Source organism: Heterocephalus glaber, unplaced genomic scaffold, assembly GCF_053883595.1.
Source record: "Heterocephalus glaber isolate CG9 unplaced genomic scaffold, H.glaber_assembly_v1.0 deba00000676, whole genome shotgun sequence".
Taxonomy (NCBI): domain Eukaryota; kingdom Metazoa; phylum Chordata; class Mammalia; order Rodentia; family Bathyergidae; genus Heterocephalus; species Heterocephalus glaber.
In genome coordinates this window covers 5,392,434-5,407,889 of record NW_028258156.1, presented here as the reverse complement: position 1 = coordinate 5,407,889, position 15,456 = coordinate 5,392,434, and the positions used below count along the sequence as shown (strand labels likewise).

Sequence of the window (15,456 nt, the reverse complement as noted above, 5' to 3'; positions counted from 1 at the left end):
TTTTTAACAATATAATGATAGTACTTAAAGAGTTTACTTCACCATCCATGGTTTGAAGGTGAGATAGAGACAGGAAAAATCTACCTGTAGGCAATGTGAATGCGGAACAAAGAAGTCCCTGAAACCTTTAACTAAGATAGTGCAGGGGTAATAGGAAAGGATTCGCATGAAAAACGCTGAGACAAGAGCTACAGGGAGCATGAACAAGTTTCAACAGTAACAACTGAAAAGTGAAAAAAGAAGTTGCAGAGAGAGAGAGCCAGAAAGCTAATGAGTAACTAGATTAGATAGGAAAGGAATTTGTAGGAAACTATACACAACTCTCAATCATTCATGGAAGGCCTTTTCAACTTAATAACTTCCAGGTTCCCTAGTGTCCCACACTCCCTCATCTCTACGGGCATTCTACTCCAACCCTCCCTGGAGCACTCCTAAAATGGGAAGGACAATTAAGAAAATGTAGTACTTGCAAAGAAGCACATTAGAAATAAAATGTGGATTATCCAGATCCTCAAGCAGGGAAAGACACTATACTACCCCCAAAACTGGAATGCAGTAGAAGAAAAAAAAAGGACCTCTAATTACTTCCCCACAGCCTGTTTTGCGGTTGGCCCTTTAGGCAGTAACCATGCCACTCTTTCCTAACTTCTTCACACCCTCAGTTCAAGTGGGGAAAGATTTGAAACGTCATTATTTCACCAAAAGTTTGCTGCTGCAGCTTTTAGAATTAGTGGTTTCTACATATGGGAACAGGGAGATTAACTGGCTTTCCAGCACTTTTCTTAAGAGGTAAAAGCAGCATTGTTCAAAGTTCATTTACCACAGTGGGTAAAACCAATCTGATCTCTATTTAGATTTGGATGAAATGAAGATTTCCTTCTTCCCTTATTAAAAGCCTCCAATCTACCAGACCCACAAACCATACATTCAACCACAAAAATCAATGGCAATAAGTCTTGACAACTCAGAAACCAGAGCACCTACACATTTGATACTGTCATCAGAAGGTTTCAGCCCAACCTCAGACAGTTTTAACATATTAGGGTATTTTCACTGGGGTCTATCATTATGAGTTAGCATCGAATTAAATAGTGGGACAAAAGACATGAGAGTGTAGAGTCAGAAAGACTAATAAAATCTAGCTCAGCAATTTACAGTTGACCCTGGGCAAATTCCTGAAGCCTACATTATTTCTTCACCTGAGAAATGAAGATAATATCATAACACTGCCTATCGAGATGGTGAAGATTATGTGATAATATAGCCTATGGCAGCCTGCTAGAATCTGGTCTGCAACATAACTATTAGCTATTATTGAAAATATAGCTAGATAATAAAACAACAAATCTTTTGGCTGAGCAACAGCTTTGTTACAAATAAAGCTAAATGTCTACTGGCTGTAAAGGTAGAAACCATATTTTAGTTTCTTGGAAGTGGCCCAGAACAACAAAGAAAAAAATGCGCTGTTAATGCTAGACCCACCAGAATAACCTTGAGAAAACTGGTTAACCTGCTGGAGCCCTAAACTCCCATCTGGTTAAAAATATCTAGCTAAAAAGACTACTGCAATGTTTAGTGAGGTAATCTATACCGAGCACATATCTTGGTGGTTAGTAGGTGCTAACTGTTTGTAGTTATTACTATTTGTTAATTTTCCCGATCTAAAAAAGATAAAGATGAAAATCAAAACCAGCTATAAAATCACCACTCTTCATATTTTACAGTTTTCATTTATTCACTGCATATATGTGTACCGCAAAACTACTGTGTGTCAGACAGTGTTTATGACTTTGAGAATCTTGTTAAGAGGTGAACAAAACCAATCAGGTCTCTGCTCTCCTGGAATTTACTTTTAGGAGAGGAAGGCAGATAGTGAATAAACTGAGATTATTTCAGGGAGAAAGAAGTGCTGTGACAAACAGCAAACTGTGGTGTGGAGTTGGCCTGTCCGACTGGTCTCCTTTGTCCAGAAGGGGGACCTTACCTTCTATGACACTTGGGGGAAGAAGCCAGAACTACGCCTTTCTTTACCTGTTTCTAGAAGTATCTGTTTTGCAGCTGTAGGTTAGAATAAGATATTTCTAAATGTCCCCATCCCAGTAATCAAAACCCAAGGGCCAGTGCGAAGTCTGTGGGGACTGCAGCGCCTCAAGGCAGTTCTCAGAGCCATAGAAAGCGACAACTTCAAAAGCGCTTTCAGTAACAGGAGTCAGAGCGGCACGCCCTATTTTAATAAGTATCTGGACGACGCACGACAGTGCACTGAGGCTGTAAACGCACCCCAGGGAACCCCGAGGGGGCAGGCACCCTCGGCCCCCAGCCCAGGCGCCCCAGAGCGAGCGGGCCGGGGTGGCCGAGTGTCGCCGAGGTCTGCCCGCCGTGCCCCACCCGCGGATGTGGTGAAGCCTCCCGCCGGGCCAAGTAAGCAGGTTTCCTGTGCGTAGGGACAGCTCCACAGCACCGCATCCTCGGGTACCCGCGCCCCGGCCCCTAAGCCCGGCTGCTGCTCACCGTCCGCCTGGGTCAGGCTGTCCCTCGAGGGACACAATACCGGGGCGGGCAGCACCCGGTCCTTCCTCCCGGGGGCTGCAGCCGAGAGCAACGGCGAGCTCCCCGGCTCAGGGCTGCCCCAGCGGCGGGCTCTTCCTCGGATGGCAGGCACTGGCAGCGCCCCCCCCCCCGAAATCGCAGGCCTTCCAGCTCCATCGCCGCCGGGGTCCCCCGCGCCCCTGCACCTCTCGGGCGGGCGCCCCGCCACTTACCTGCGCGCCTCGCCAGGTAACGCAGGGACGCAGGCCGGGTCCCGGCGCCGGCTCCGGGGTTTGCGCAGCCGGGGAAGGAGGCGCCGCCGGCTTCTCCCGCCCGGCAGAGAGCACAACAGACAGTTCTGAGCCGGCTACGCGGGCGCGGACCGCTGGTGCCGGACGGACGAAGGGGTCGGCGCTCGCGCGGCGCACTGGCCTCCAGGCGCCGAGGTCCGCTGGTCCCGGCCGGCTCTCCGGCACCGCAACAGCGCGACCAGTTCCCAGTACTTTGCCCACAACTTCGCGCCCGCAGCCAGGATTAGCAGCAGCTGCGGGGCGAGGGGCGGGGTAGGGGAGGAGCCTACATCCGCCTCGGGGGAGGGCCACGTGGAGAGCGGCACCGAGTGACCACCACTCCCACCAACCAGGAGCTGTCCCTGGAAAGGAGGTGGGGCGATGCCCTCGGAAGAAGTGGGAGGGTTTAGCGAGGCCTCGGGATAGTTGGGATCACAGTTCGGGACTGGTGGGGAGGTTGGAGGGTGGCGAGAGCCACAGCGAGGCTGGACGTGCGGCTGTCCGCGCCGCAGCGTTAGGCGCTCAGTAAATAAATGTTCGTCCGTCGGATGGCGTTTCTGCGCCAGGAAAGAGAAATGAGGGCGGCGCCGGAAGGGTCACTTTAAGAGGGTTCCCAGGGGCACTTGTAGCCAGACAGGCCGAGAGATCTTGGCCTCTCGGAACAGACTGCTGCTGGGAGATCGAGAATGGGGAAGACGCAGTGGTGAGGGGAGTGTTAGGACGAGACGTGGAGGGACAGAATTGATGTGGGCCCCTGTCGAACCTGACGTGCGTATTCGTGGCCGGGGCCCAGGGCCGGATGAGAGGAGAGCGGTCGCTCGGTGCCTGAAGTTCCCATGCAACGGCGGGGTGGGGGGTGCAGTGTAGTTGCAATTAAAATCCTGAAGCTCCGGGATAGACGGGGTCGGTCCCACTTGCCTGCCCACTCCTCTTCCGGCCTCCTCTGAGGCTCCACGCCTAGACTGAATGCAAGCCACTGTTAGTTTAAGATCACTTTAGTGACTGGAAAAGCTTTGGGTGCAGAACGCACCCAGAGTTGGGTGGGAAAAAGATGAGCACTTACAGAGCGCACTTTCTGGGGCCCTTCCCGCGGCTATGCCAGGCGCATTTCATTCATCGCCGAGGCGGAGTGTCTGGCCCGTCAGCTTTGGCTCTAGAGGGCGGCGGCCAAGTGGGGGAGGATCCCTGAGATGCTGCAGAACAAACCGACTGTCATGCTGGCCACACTGGCGCGCGAAGAACTGTGTTGAACATTGCAAATTGAATGACTTGGAGGTTCCTGGGTCACGCGAGCGCACACACACACACACACACACACACAACTCATGGACACTGGTGTCTTGCAGGCGTACAAACAGTTCATCCTGAATTCAAGGAGGCACCTTGCCTAGGCCAGCCCTGGCTGCCGGATTTGTTTTTCCACCTTTTCTTTTTCCATTAATTTCGCTGAGAGAGGCTCGCTCTGTCCACTCCACCCCAACTTGATAGTTTCCTTCTTTCTTTTCCTTTCTCTCGGTCCACCTCCACCATCACCCCGTTTTGTCAGCAATGGTTTTTCTGCAGGAGACAAACCATAAATCGGGCAGGAATTAATTTGCATGGGGCCTTTTTTTTCCCCTTTGTGGCACTGGGACTTGAACCCAGGGGCGCTCCACCACTGAACTACATCCCCTCCCCTTTTATATTTTAGTTTGAGACAAATTCTAGATAGATTGTCCAGGCAAGCCTCTAACTTGTCATTCTGCCTCAACCTCCAGAGTAACTAGGATTACAGGGCCTTATTGTTTGAACTATCATCCTCTTCTTGGCTTTTTCTTCAGTATCTTTCAAATACCCTCTTTGTGAGTGTGTGTGTTCCTACTCATATGTGAACCTGTTAATTGGACAGGATGAGAGAGTTATTCATATTCAGATTGTGCCTTGCCTTCAAGAAAAAGAGGAATCTTACTGTGGCTTTTCATAGTTTCATTTCCTCTTCTGCTAAATAAGCTTCCAGGCTCTCCAGCTCCTATAATCAAAAGGGAAAAAGTCGAAACCCACGCAGAGCTAACTATTCTTGAAAAGGCTTGTTAATGCCCTAAAATTAGCTTCCTCCTCAGAGTTTTATTTTAAAGAAACAATCTGAATGTCTAGTAGAGGAAGATCAATGGTTCCATAATAAGAATTTCTAGAGCTCCTCTTCTTTGAACTATTGAAATAATATTGTTTATCTTCACAGACACGCCCACAGTGGTAGGAATTTTTTGCAGTGGTCCCCGTGTTTTTAATTTTTTAAATTCCAAATAGATGAGCATGTGCTTCTTGAGTTTGCATATTTTGATAGTAAAAGAAGCTGCTCATAGTGGAGTGTAGGTGGAGAGCTCTGCAGGCCCCTAGAATCTGACTACCTGAGTTCCTGTCTTGATATGACTACTTCCTGATTCTGAAATCAAGATCACCTTTCCTACTCTGAAAATGGAGATAGTAATTGTACCTACTGGGCTGCAGGAGTTTGACTATCTGTCTGAAAACAACTGTCACAAAGCCTAGCATAGAATTCTCAGCCTCAGCACTATTGACAGCTGAGAGCAGATCATTCTTTCTTGTGATTGGCTATCGTGCCCATGTAGCCACATTTCTGCCCCCTACCCACCCACCACAGGCAAGGAACACCCTGTCATCTCCAACTGTAGCAACCAAAAGGTCTCCAGACTTTTATACTCTGGAGGGCACAATTACCCCTTGCTGAAAACTACTAGCCTAGCACATAGTAAATATCCACAAATTAGGAGGTAGTGTAATGAAGTGCTTAAGGATATGCGTTTCTGGAGTGTGAACCTCAGGCAAATTTCAATTCCCTAAACCTCGTCAGTAAAGAGAATCATAATAATGCCAACTTTTTCAAATTGTCTAAAGTGTAAACATAACTGTGTAAAAGCAATTTGTCGGTGCCTGGTATATGTAAGTTTAAACGTGAGCTTCTGTTCTCATTTTTGCCCTGCGAGGAAAAGGCATTGGGTTAGATGAGGGATGGCGTAGCTTGGCTTATTAGCTACTCTCTTCTGTGCCTCATGGCAGACAACTTTATTAAGTCAGGCCTGACTTTCTCACTTTCTCATTGAGTTCAAATAGGGCTTCAGAATCCTTTTTCACACAGTGCTGTAGAAAGCCACTTTGATAGATCTGTAAGAAGATGATGAAGTGCCATTCCAGGAGTAGAGGACCTTAAAGATCCCTAATGCCTTCAGAATACTCTAGAATTGTGATTACAAATGAAAAGAAACTATAGTTCATCACTTCATCAACCCCTTTTGTAAAGGGGTGGGGGACCAAAGCCCAGAGACTTCCAACATCTTGACCATGGTAATACAGCCCAGAAGTTGGATCTCCTTCCCTCTAAGCAGCCCTTTTTAGGCCATATCCATTGCCTCGGGGAAGTGGAGAAAACACTTGTCTGGAGCAGTGCCACCCTCCCATCCTGTATATGCCCACTCACCTCCTGCCTTCACTTTAAACTAGAAAAATGAATCAAACTAGTCTACAGTGTAGGAACATCCTTGTAGCAGTCTTTCAAAAGTGTTAGCTCATGACAAGGACTGTGCAAGAATTCATTAATTCCTTGATTAAATATAGATTGACTACCACTTTTGTGTGGGGGACTATTCTTAGCAGGCACTTTAAAAAATATAAAGCTGAGACTTGGGGATTTGACTCAGTGGTAGAGTGCTTGCAAGGCAAGCACAAGGCTCTGGATTTGGTCCTTAGCACCAAAAGAAAAATGATAAAAAGATGAATCAGTCAGTGTTCCTGCCCTCACTGCTTTTACAATTTCATCTATGGGGTTGATCAAACATGGATATAAATAACTACAGTACAAGCTAAAAAATGGAAACATCCTGTGAACATCACCAAAAACATGTTCAGAAAAGAGAGAAATTATTTTAAGAATTCAGAGCAGAGTCACTTCCTGCATGTTTTGTTGACATTTTTAACTTTTAATCAGAAATGTGTATTTATTACAGTAAAGTTATCCTTATAGAGGAAGTTGGCACATTGTTAGGTTTCCTAATTCAGATATAGTTCCTGCTTCATGTAAATAGATACTATCAGTGCAACAAGAGACCACAGCTCATTGTAATTCTAAATGAGTCATTTTTTATCAGATGCTTAATATTTCTAGGATATTCTAGATTGTTTATCTTTAGGAAGAACAGAACAGCTTTCTCCCAAGCATCTGACAGAACCAGCTTTTAAAAGTATGTTATATTATAGAAGCATGGGTGCTTAAAAATAAAAGAATGTAACAGGATGTCAATGTCATATGCATTGTCATGTACATTAAACCATGAAACAGTTTTCCTGCAGGACAGAACTATCTCGGGAATCTGCATAAAAATGAATAAGCATTTCATTATCTTTATGAACTCTAGAGCACATGTACATCCTGTATTAGTACCTTCTGTAAATACTAAGTGTTAACAACAGCCAACCTATAGTAAGCATTTATGCTCCAGGAACTGCCAAACTGGACTGCTGAGGTTGCTGCTCCTTCTGCCCTATTAGGAGTCTGGCTGTTAGGTCACAAAAATTTGGCAGATCTGCCGGGACCAAACACCTTTTTCTAAGCCACACCAACAAAATGTATACCTCGAATCCTGTCGCTCTCCTTTGTAATCTCATTTCCAAATTTGTGTTTTGCATAAATGCATCTGACCAGTACATTCTAAACCATATGTGCAAATCTTGCTGCAAGGATGATTTGCGGCAAATCAAGCTGCAAATCTGGCTGCATTTCTTATCTGTCCAGCCTCTATGCTACAGGAAGGAACATTAAGGGAAGTTGAGTTAAAAGTTGAGCTAGCCAAGCCACAGTATCCACTTCCAGTATCCTTTCCTCTAAGTCTCCAACAAATATGTTGTCAGAAAAAGGTTTTATATATCTGGTTTGGTGTTTTTCAGGTTTTATGAAGTAACTCGGAAGACCTAGTTCTTCATGAATCTCTCTACATTTCTGTATCTATATCCACACTGGTACAAGCCACCATCGTTTTTTGCCTGGAAAACTGTAACAAACCAGAAACTCTTTACCCTCCTTTACACTGAAACCAGAATGAGTTTTTTGAAACCCAAATCTGATGATAAAACCCTTCCACAGCTTCCTATTGCTCTTAGAATAAAGACAAAACCACTTCCATGGTTCTCAATGTCCCAAGTGGTCCGGCACCCACCAGCTTCATCTTGTGTCACTTTCTCCACACCAGCCTACTGGCAGGAGTTTATTTCTTCCTTACATGGGACCCTGGTACCTGCTTTCCTCCCTCCAGATGTGCTGTTTTCCCCTTCTCTTCATTGAGTAAATGTTGACTCATCCTTTAGCTCTCATTCAATTATGCCTCCCTCGGGATCATGATCAGGCCCACTCAGCTGATCATTGTCCTGGTTAAAACTGTGAGGGTTTCTTGTTTTGCTTTAGAAGTTATTTATTGTTGTAGTACCCATCGCTTGTAATTGTTTATTTTTGTGATTTTTCTGATTAATTTCTGTCTCCTAACTAGATCATAGGTGCCATAAATTGAAGATCATAAATGTGTCAAATCCCCCAATGCCTGTCTCAACACTTAGCAGCTCATAAGCCTTCAAACACTTATTGGAAGAATAAAAGGAATCCCCAAGAATGAGTTTAGTGGTGACTAGACTAGGAGTCAGGAGGTGGGTTCTCATCCCAGGCCCAGAAGGCAGTGACTGCTAAGTGCCCTGTCCCAGAGACGATCATTTAGCAACTTGAAATCAGAAAGATGCTGTCTCCTGTGAAGTTACAAGTTAACTATTGTTTCTTTTATCCTTCTTCTCCTTTAATGTAGCTCCCCATTCCTTAGAATGTCCACATCAGTTCTGCCAAATGTATCCAAAAACACTTGAGAGGTGGGCTTTGTTTGGCTGTTTCTGCTGTGTGAGAGCCCAGTTCCCATAGATCTTTCCCTATTTACAAAATGAAAACTATAAATCCTCCATGAAGATATAGATATATAGATATTTGCCCTTTCTTGAAGTGAGTTTTTCACCTTTGTGTTGGCCTCTTCATTTCTCCACAGTGCAGTGTTGTTAGGATCTATATGGCCCTTATGTGGTTTTATCAAAAGAAAGTCCCCTATTCCCTGATACTTGTTACTTGCACACAATTCCCTACTGATCCATAGGACCTGGAATATCATACTCAGATGAAATTAACACTTCAGGGAAGAAACTGTAACTCTCTTGCTCTGGCTGTTATAGACAAAGTAATGAACTGAATTTTGGGGGACCAAAAATTGTCTGTGAAGACTATGTAGTTGGTATAAGGCATGTCAATACCTGTAGTTCTTTCTTTCCCTCCCAAAGTGAGTACAATTTACTGGAACTATGAAATGGGGCGGGAGGGGTTCTGATTCTGAAAGAACAAAGTCGCAGTGTTTGCTTTATATCACTATTTCTTGCGAAAACAACTTTATGACAAAATAATAACAACAATAGCAAAACAAAAAAATAATAGAAGCTAAAGAGGGGGAATAAAATTGCCTATAATGCTTACCAAAAAATTTGTTTTCATTATTCAAGGTTTCCATCTAGCATTTTTTTCATGTAGTTGTAATTTTAGGGCAAGTACACACAAATTCTATTTTTAATATTATATATTTTTTCCTAATTGCTATTCCAGAACTATCAATACAGTATTATGATTCACTTAAATGATGCATTTGAAGACTATGAAAAACCCTGAAAAATATGTATGATATCAATTTAACTTGTACTGTCAGGGAAACAGCTGAATTTTGAATACAAAGAACTGAATTTAAGTACTACTACCTTGTCCATGTAGTAGTTTTTTCTTCTTAGACAAGTAAATTAATCTTTCTAAATTTTTGCTTCATTTTTAAAGTGAAGTTCCTAATAACTGCTTCATAGTTATTAAAGGAACTGAAAGTAGTAATTTCAGATCTTCAAGAAAAGGAAAATATTTTTACAAATTTATTTTTTGTAATTTCCCTTTTAATAAGATTCCCTTTCTCAATGAAATCTATTAATCCATTTTAATCCAGCCAAAATGAAGCATCTATCTTCCCGCTAATTTCTTCTCAAGAAATTCCTAAAGTGGAGAGTTACTTACTTAGAAGATACAGCATGTCTATGTGTCTGAAAGCTGTCTTCCTCAAACCTTGTGCCAGGTGACATGGCACAGTGATTTTGGAGCTTGTCATTCTCACCCCATCTGTCCCACATCACAGACTCACATCTCAAAGGGACATATATAATAATTACATACTGAGCTAGTAAGAGTCAAAGAACTTGCTTGTATATCCCATAATAATTAAAAATACAGCATAATACACAATTGCTGAACCATTTCCCCCTTGACTAGTATGGTGACTAAGCAACCCTGTGCAGACTGAGAGTAAATAGGAAATCATAATAAGTCCACCATGCTGCAGGAGCCTGAACTCTGGAAGGCTGAATATCCATCACTGGATTGACCATCTGTGCCTAACAGGTTAGGTCTGGAATGTGTCTGAAACCTTAGCTGCTATTAGTTTAAGGAACTCAAGACGAGGGGCTCCCTGATACCTGTACTCAGGGTCAGAGGCAGATCCAAAAGGCCTGGACCTTACAAGCCCTGTCATTGTGGGTTCCAGAGGCTCAGTCTGTCATAGTGGATATTTGCCTTTGAAAGTGACAGCTCTAAGTATGAATGAGCAAGTGCCCCAATTCTGGACAGCAGGACATGAAGATGCCTCTGTTGGAAGCCTTGGAATAACTTGTCTCCTAAATACCATGAACTCAGAATACCATTAGTGTGAAATAACTTACATAACACCAGTATTATCTTTGGTGTCTCATGTGACTTAAAATGCTTTATATTATATTCATTTGGGTACCTATTTTACATTTCCTTCTGGATATAAACTCCTCTTGATTCTTTTGGATATCTTCCCTTTACATAAAAGAGATTTCATAAATTATTTGTTGAACAAATATATATTTTCCTTGAAACTACTTACTATTTTAGTTCATTTGACAAGGTAGCGGAATTATATTTCCATTGTCTGCTAGGATGCATTGGCTGCAAATGAGAGAAATTTAATTAAAACTGCTCAAACAAGAGGATATATTATCTCACACACCAAGAAGTCTTACATAGCAGAAGCTTAAATATGTCAGAAAAAAAAAAAAAAAAAAAAAAACAAAGTTCCTCTCTTCCTGCTCTGCTAAACTCACAAGGGGCTTCCTCCTCAGTCTGGATCTGATACGGATATGGCAATGACCAAGAACATATCCAGAAAACTATCACATCCAGAGGCAGAAAGGAATATCCCTCCCTCGAGTCATGTTCTGTAAGTCCAGCAGCCTCTCTCAGAAGCCCCCAGCCAGGTTATTGTCAATTTCTTTGGTCAAGATTGGAATACATGTCCTTTCATATTTAAAAGAAGGCAAGATAAAATTTCTGCCATGACTGAAAAACAAAACAAATACCTGGAGTTCAATTGGCAAATGCAGAATGGAGGCAGGTGTGCAATACAGACCACACTGTTTGCACAAACACTTTGAGCCACTCCTAGTACTCAAGGAACTGTGGGAAACGTCCCTACCTCAATGTTCCCTGATACCAGCCAAAGGCCAACCATGCAGTCTGGCCTTTCCAAGGTCAGCGATCTTAGGTCTGTCACTCTCTTTTCTGCACATCTCCTCTGGAATCAAAGTATGGCTCTTAAATAATAAACCTCATTCTTTCCTTCTCGAGAGAAAGCTAAGCAGGTGCATTTTCAAGGATCTTTTTATGGCTTGAGCTGTGTATTCATGGCAGGACTCAGAGGATCCCTTTCAGAGAAGGGAAGCAGTGGTTTGTTGGGAGATGTGTAGTTAACACTGAGCTGGTGTGAAAACCTTCCTAGGGCTGCAAAATACACCCAAGACATATGCTATGGTTTAGATGTGATTTGTCTCCCACAGGTGCATGTATTGGAAGCTTGGTCCCCAGTGTAGCAATGTGAAGAGGGGTGGAAACTTCAAAAGATATAGCCTTGTGTAAGCAATTAATGGGGTTCTTGTGGGATCTCAGTTAATCTCCCAATACTGCTCTCTGGTTTCCTCTTTTACCATCTGATCATTCTCTGTCCTATGCACTATCACCATGATGTCATCTGCCATGATGCAATGGAACCAAGGAGGTCTTTGCTAGAGCTGCCACCATGCTGTTTGGACTTTCAGCCTCTGAAATTGTGATCTAAATAAACCTCTTTCTTCATAAAGTGCTCAACCACAGATATTTCATTATAGTAATGGAAAATGGACTAACACAACATGTCAGTGAGACCTTGGTGAAATCAAATAATAATGAGTCCATGTATCCAATGTGTTTTTTGTTTAAAATTTTTAATAACATATTCTACATAATATATTCAGAAAGTTTATAATTTCTAACATGTGACCAATTAATATATATTAAAACATTATATATTTTTAATGCTAAGTCTTCGAAATCCAATGTGTACTTTTGCTTATAATACATCTCAATCAGGACTAGCTACATGTATTTCAAGGGCTCAATAGACCTGTGTGCCTGTTTGCTACTACATAGGTCAATGAGATTATTCACTATGTTTTTTAAAGGAACCTGACTCTTCAATGGCATGTCATTTTGACACCCATCTCACCACTTCTGCTTTCCTCCCGTCAATGTCACTGTCAACATGAAATGTAAATCAAAGTGTTCATGCATTCTTAACAACTTGCTCAGTCCACTGATGCCTTTACTGATGGGGAGAGAAATCATACTCACAAAAAAATGTTCATATTGAGAAAGTGGAGACTTCATATTGTCAGCAAACATGCAGAGACATTCAGTGGCATGGCAGGGACTTTGGAAAAACTTTCACAGAAAGTACTGCCCTTGAATTGGAAAGTGAGTACCTGATGTGGGTATAAGTAGAAGGCAAAATGAGGGTCACTGAAAGATCAAAAGAAGTTGACTATATAATGATGGCATGATTTACAGACCTCACTGTTAGGTTTAAATTGATTTCTGATATAACATATGACTTGTTTTTCTTAAAAAAGAAAAAAACTTGCTTTTTAAAATTTTTTCATTTTTTTGGTGCTGGGTATCAAATCCAGGGCCTTGTGCATGTTAAGCACACAACTCTACCACTGAACTACATCCTCACTCTATAAATGTTTTTAGAAATGATTAATCATGTGGTGTATATGAATGGCAAAATAATATAGTGAAACAACCACGGACTATGAAGCCAGAAGGACCTGGAATTTGAAAAGTGTCTCTCCACCTTAGGGAAAGTCCTTATTTTTTTGTGCCTCAGGGACACTGGGCCAATGTCTGGAGACATTTTTGTTGTTGAACCTAGGGAAGGGGGTACTTGTGAGTGTAGACACTACTGGCTTGTACTAGGATGTACTAGGAGTGTTGTTAAACATCCTATAATGGACAAGATGCCACTCCACCAAAAAAAAATTATCTGGCTCAAAATTTCAACAGTGCCTGGTTTAAGAAACCCTAGTTTAAGAGGAAAGAAGAGTAGAAAGAGATATTATTAAGGAAATGTTCCTCTTTGAAGCATCTACACCAACAGGAATTAGTGCTAGTCACCACAGACCAACCAAAGGGGCTGCAGGGTGGCCATTAGAACTCAGTGATTTCAGGATGGAGGAATCTTTTCCATGTAAATATGTTCCTAAGTATGTTCTGTTGGCAAGTGTCAAGACAGAAAAGACAGAAAAGGGATGCTCCATTCCTATGTGGATAAAAATTTTGCTGTTTGTTGTTATTACTGTTTTTTTGGTTTTGATCTATCAAGCTATGAAATCCCTTCTCTAATTTTTATCATGCTGGAAAATCCACCTGAATGACTTCCCTATGGCACATCAACTTGGTCTCCTATTTTTCATAACTGTGTAGAAAAACATTGTGTATATTCATTGACACAAAAACTAAAGAAAATGTGGTTTAACATCAATAAATTTAGTATTCCATTGAAAAGCAAACAAGATATATAAATGAACTTCATTTAAATGTCTTGGACATTGGACTACTAGGAGATCAACTTGTGCCATATAAATAATCTTTTTCTAGCTCTGGAACTGTTACGTAGGCTTTATTTTTTTAATGTGGACATCTTCATTTTGGGGGAAATGTATATTGTTTTTGTGTATTTGGTAAATAAGGGCAAAACATGTATAATGTGAAGCTACACATATTTTGAATTCTTACAGAAAAGATTCTATGATTTATTCTCTGCTGAATAAAAATTTTACAAACATGGTGCCAGGGATTTAGCTCAGTAGTTTCACTGCCTGTTACACAAGCGCAAGGACCCGAGTTTGATCCCCAGTATCAAAAAAATTTACAAATGTGAAACAGTGAAATTCAGTAAGAGAAATGTAGCTTGGTTGTACTTTTTTAACTGCAGCAAAGTTTGATGGTGTTTATCAGGAAAAGTACAGCAATAATCTCTTCTGTAACTTTTATTAAAAGTAGCGTTATTATTGTAGCCCTGTCATACTCACTTTTTAAAAGACTTCTAGTATCATGAGAATCCATTTCAGTAAGACTCTTTGAAATTAAATTGATTTTTAGCAGAGATATTTTAGGGTATCATATGTACGTGTTTTAGAGAACTATTAGCTAGCTATACATGTTTTTAAAAGCAGTTAGCTAGCTATAAGGCTATAAGTGGAAATTTGTACTTTTTATTTACAGCAAAACTTTTGTTCTCTCAATCCAATTTACTACCAAAATATTTTTTTAGATAATAAGTGCATGTTTGTTTAGAGATTAGAAACTTTAAACACTGGTCTTTTGTTTCATTTATATTCATTGTTACATTGTTTTTTGTTACCAAAAACAAATTTTGCTAAGTTTTAAAATTTTTTCCCTACATTTCTCAGTGTAATTTGATTAAAAAGTACAGGAAGTATTTGCTTTTAAATTACATATAAGCAGTAGTTAATACTTAAAGTTGTACCCGGCTGCCATTCCACCGCTCCCAGGGCAGAGGAAGTGAGCCAATCCCCAGCATGCAGGAGGAGGCTCCCGAGCAGCCATTCTACTGCTCCCAGGGCAGAGGAAGTGATTCAATCCCAACGCCCAGGAGGAGGCTCCCCAGCCGCCATTCCACTGCTCCCAGAGCAGAGGAGGTGAGCCACGCAGGCAAGAGCAGCACACCCCTCCCCCTGTAGAAATGAGATGAAACATAAACAAGCCTCAAAAACAGACTTCCAGATCACCTACAGCAACCCCAAAGGGAAATGAGATGGAACAAGCTGATATTCAACCACCTGGACTAATTGAACTAGCAACAAAAGAGGATCTGGAAAAAATGAAATCAGAAATAATTTCACAGATAACAGCAGAGATTGTGCCCATACTGCAAGACATGATTAATAAATCTAGAGAGGACACAGATAAAAATATAGAGGAGCTGAGGAACATGATGGAATCCATAAAACAGATGCAAACAGATTTCTAGGGCATTAAAAACTCCATTGAAAGTCTATGCAGCAGAATGAACCAATGTGAGGATAGAATTTCAGATATAGAAGATAAGATTGCACTTAGTGAGGAGGAAAAGAAAAATTGCTTTAAAATTGTAAGGGAACATGAGAAATCAAT

General features: G+C 41.9%; 1 protein-coding gene across 7 annotated transcripts in view; it reads right to left on the bottom strand.

Annotated features, from left to right (window-relative positions):
- Nucleotides 1–3,097, bottom strand: part of Osbpl3 (oxysterol binding protein like 3) — a 204,426-nt gene extending 201,329 nt beyond the window's left edge. For 3 of the 7 annotated variants that reach the window (XM_087206641.1, XM_087206644.1, XM_004839539.3), the window contains exon 1: nt 2,763–3,094. The gene's annotated coding sequence lies outside the window, so the exon portion shown is untranslated. Of the gene's footprint in view, nt 1–2,762 lie in introns of all 7 variants that reach the window. The other 4 variants (XM_087206643.1, XM_004839540.3, XM_087206645.1 and 1 more) reach the window with 3 other exon arrangements.
- Between the last annotated feature and the right edge of the window lie 12,359 nt (nt 3,098–15,456).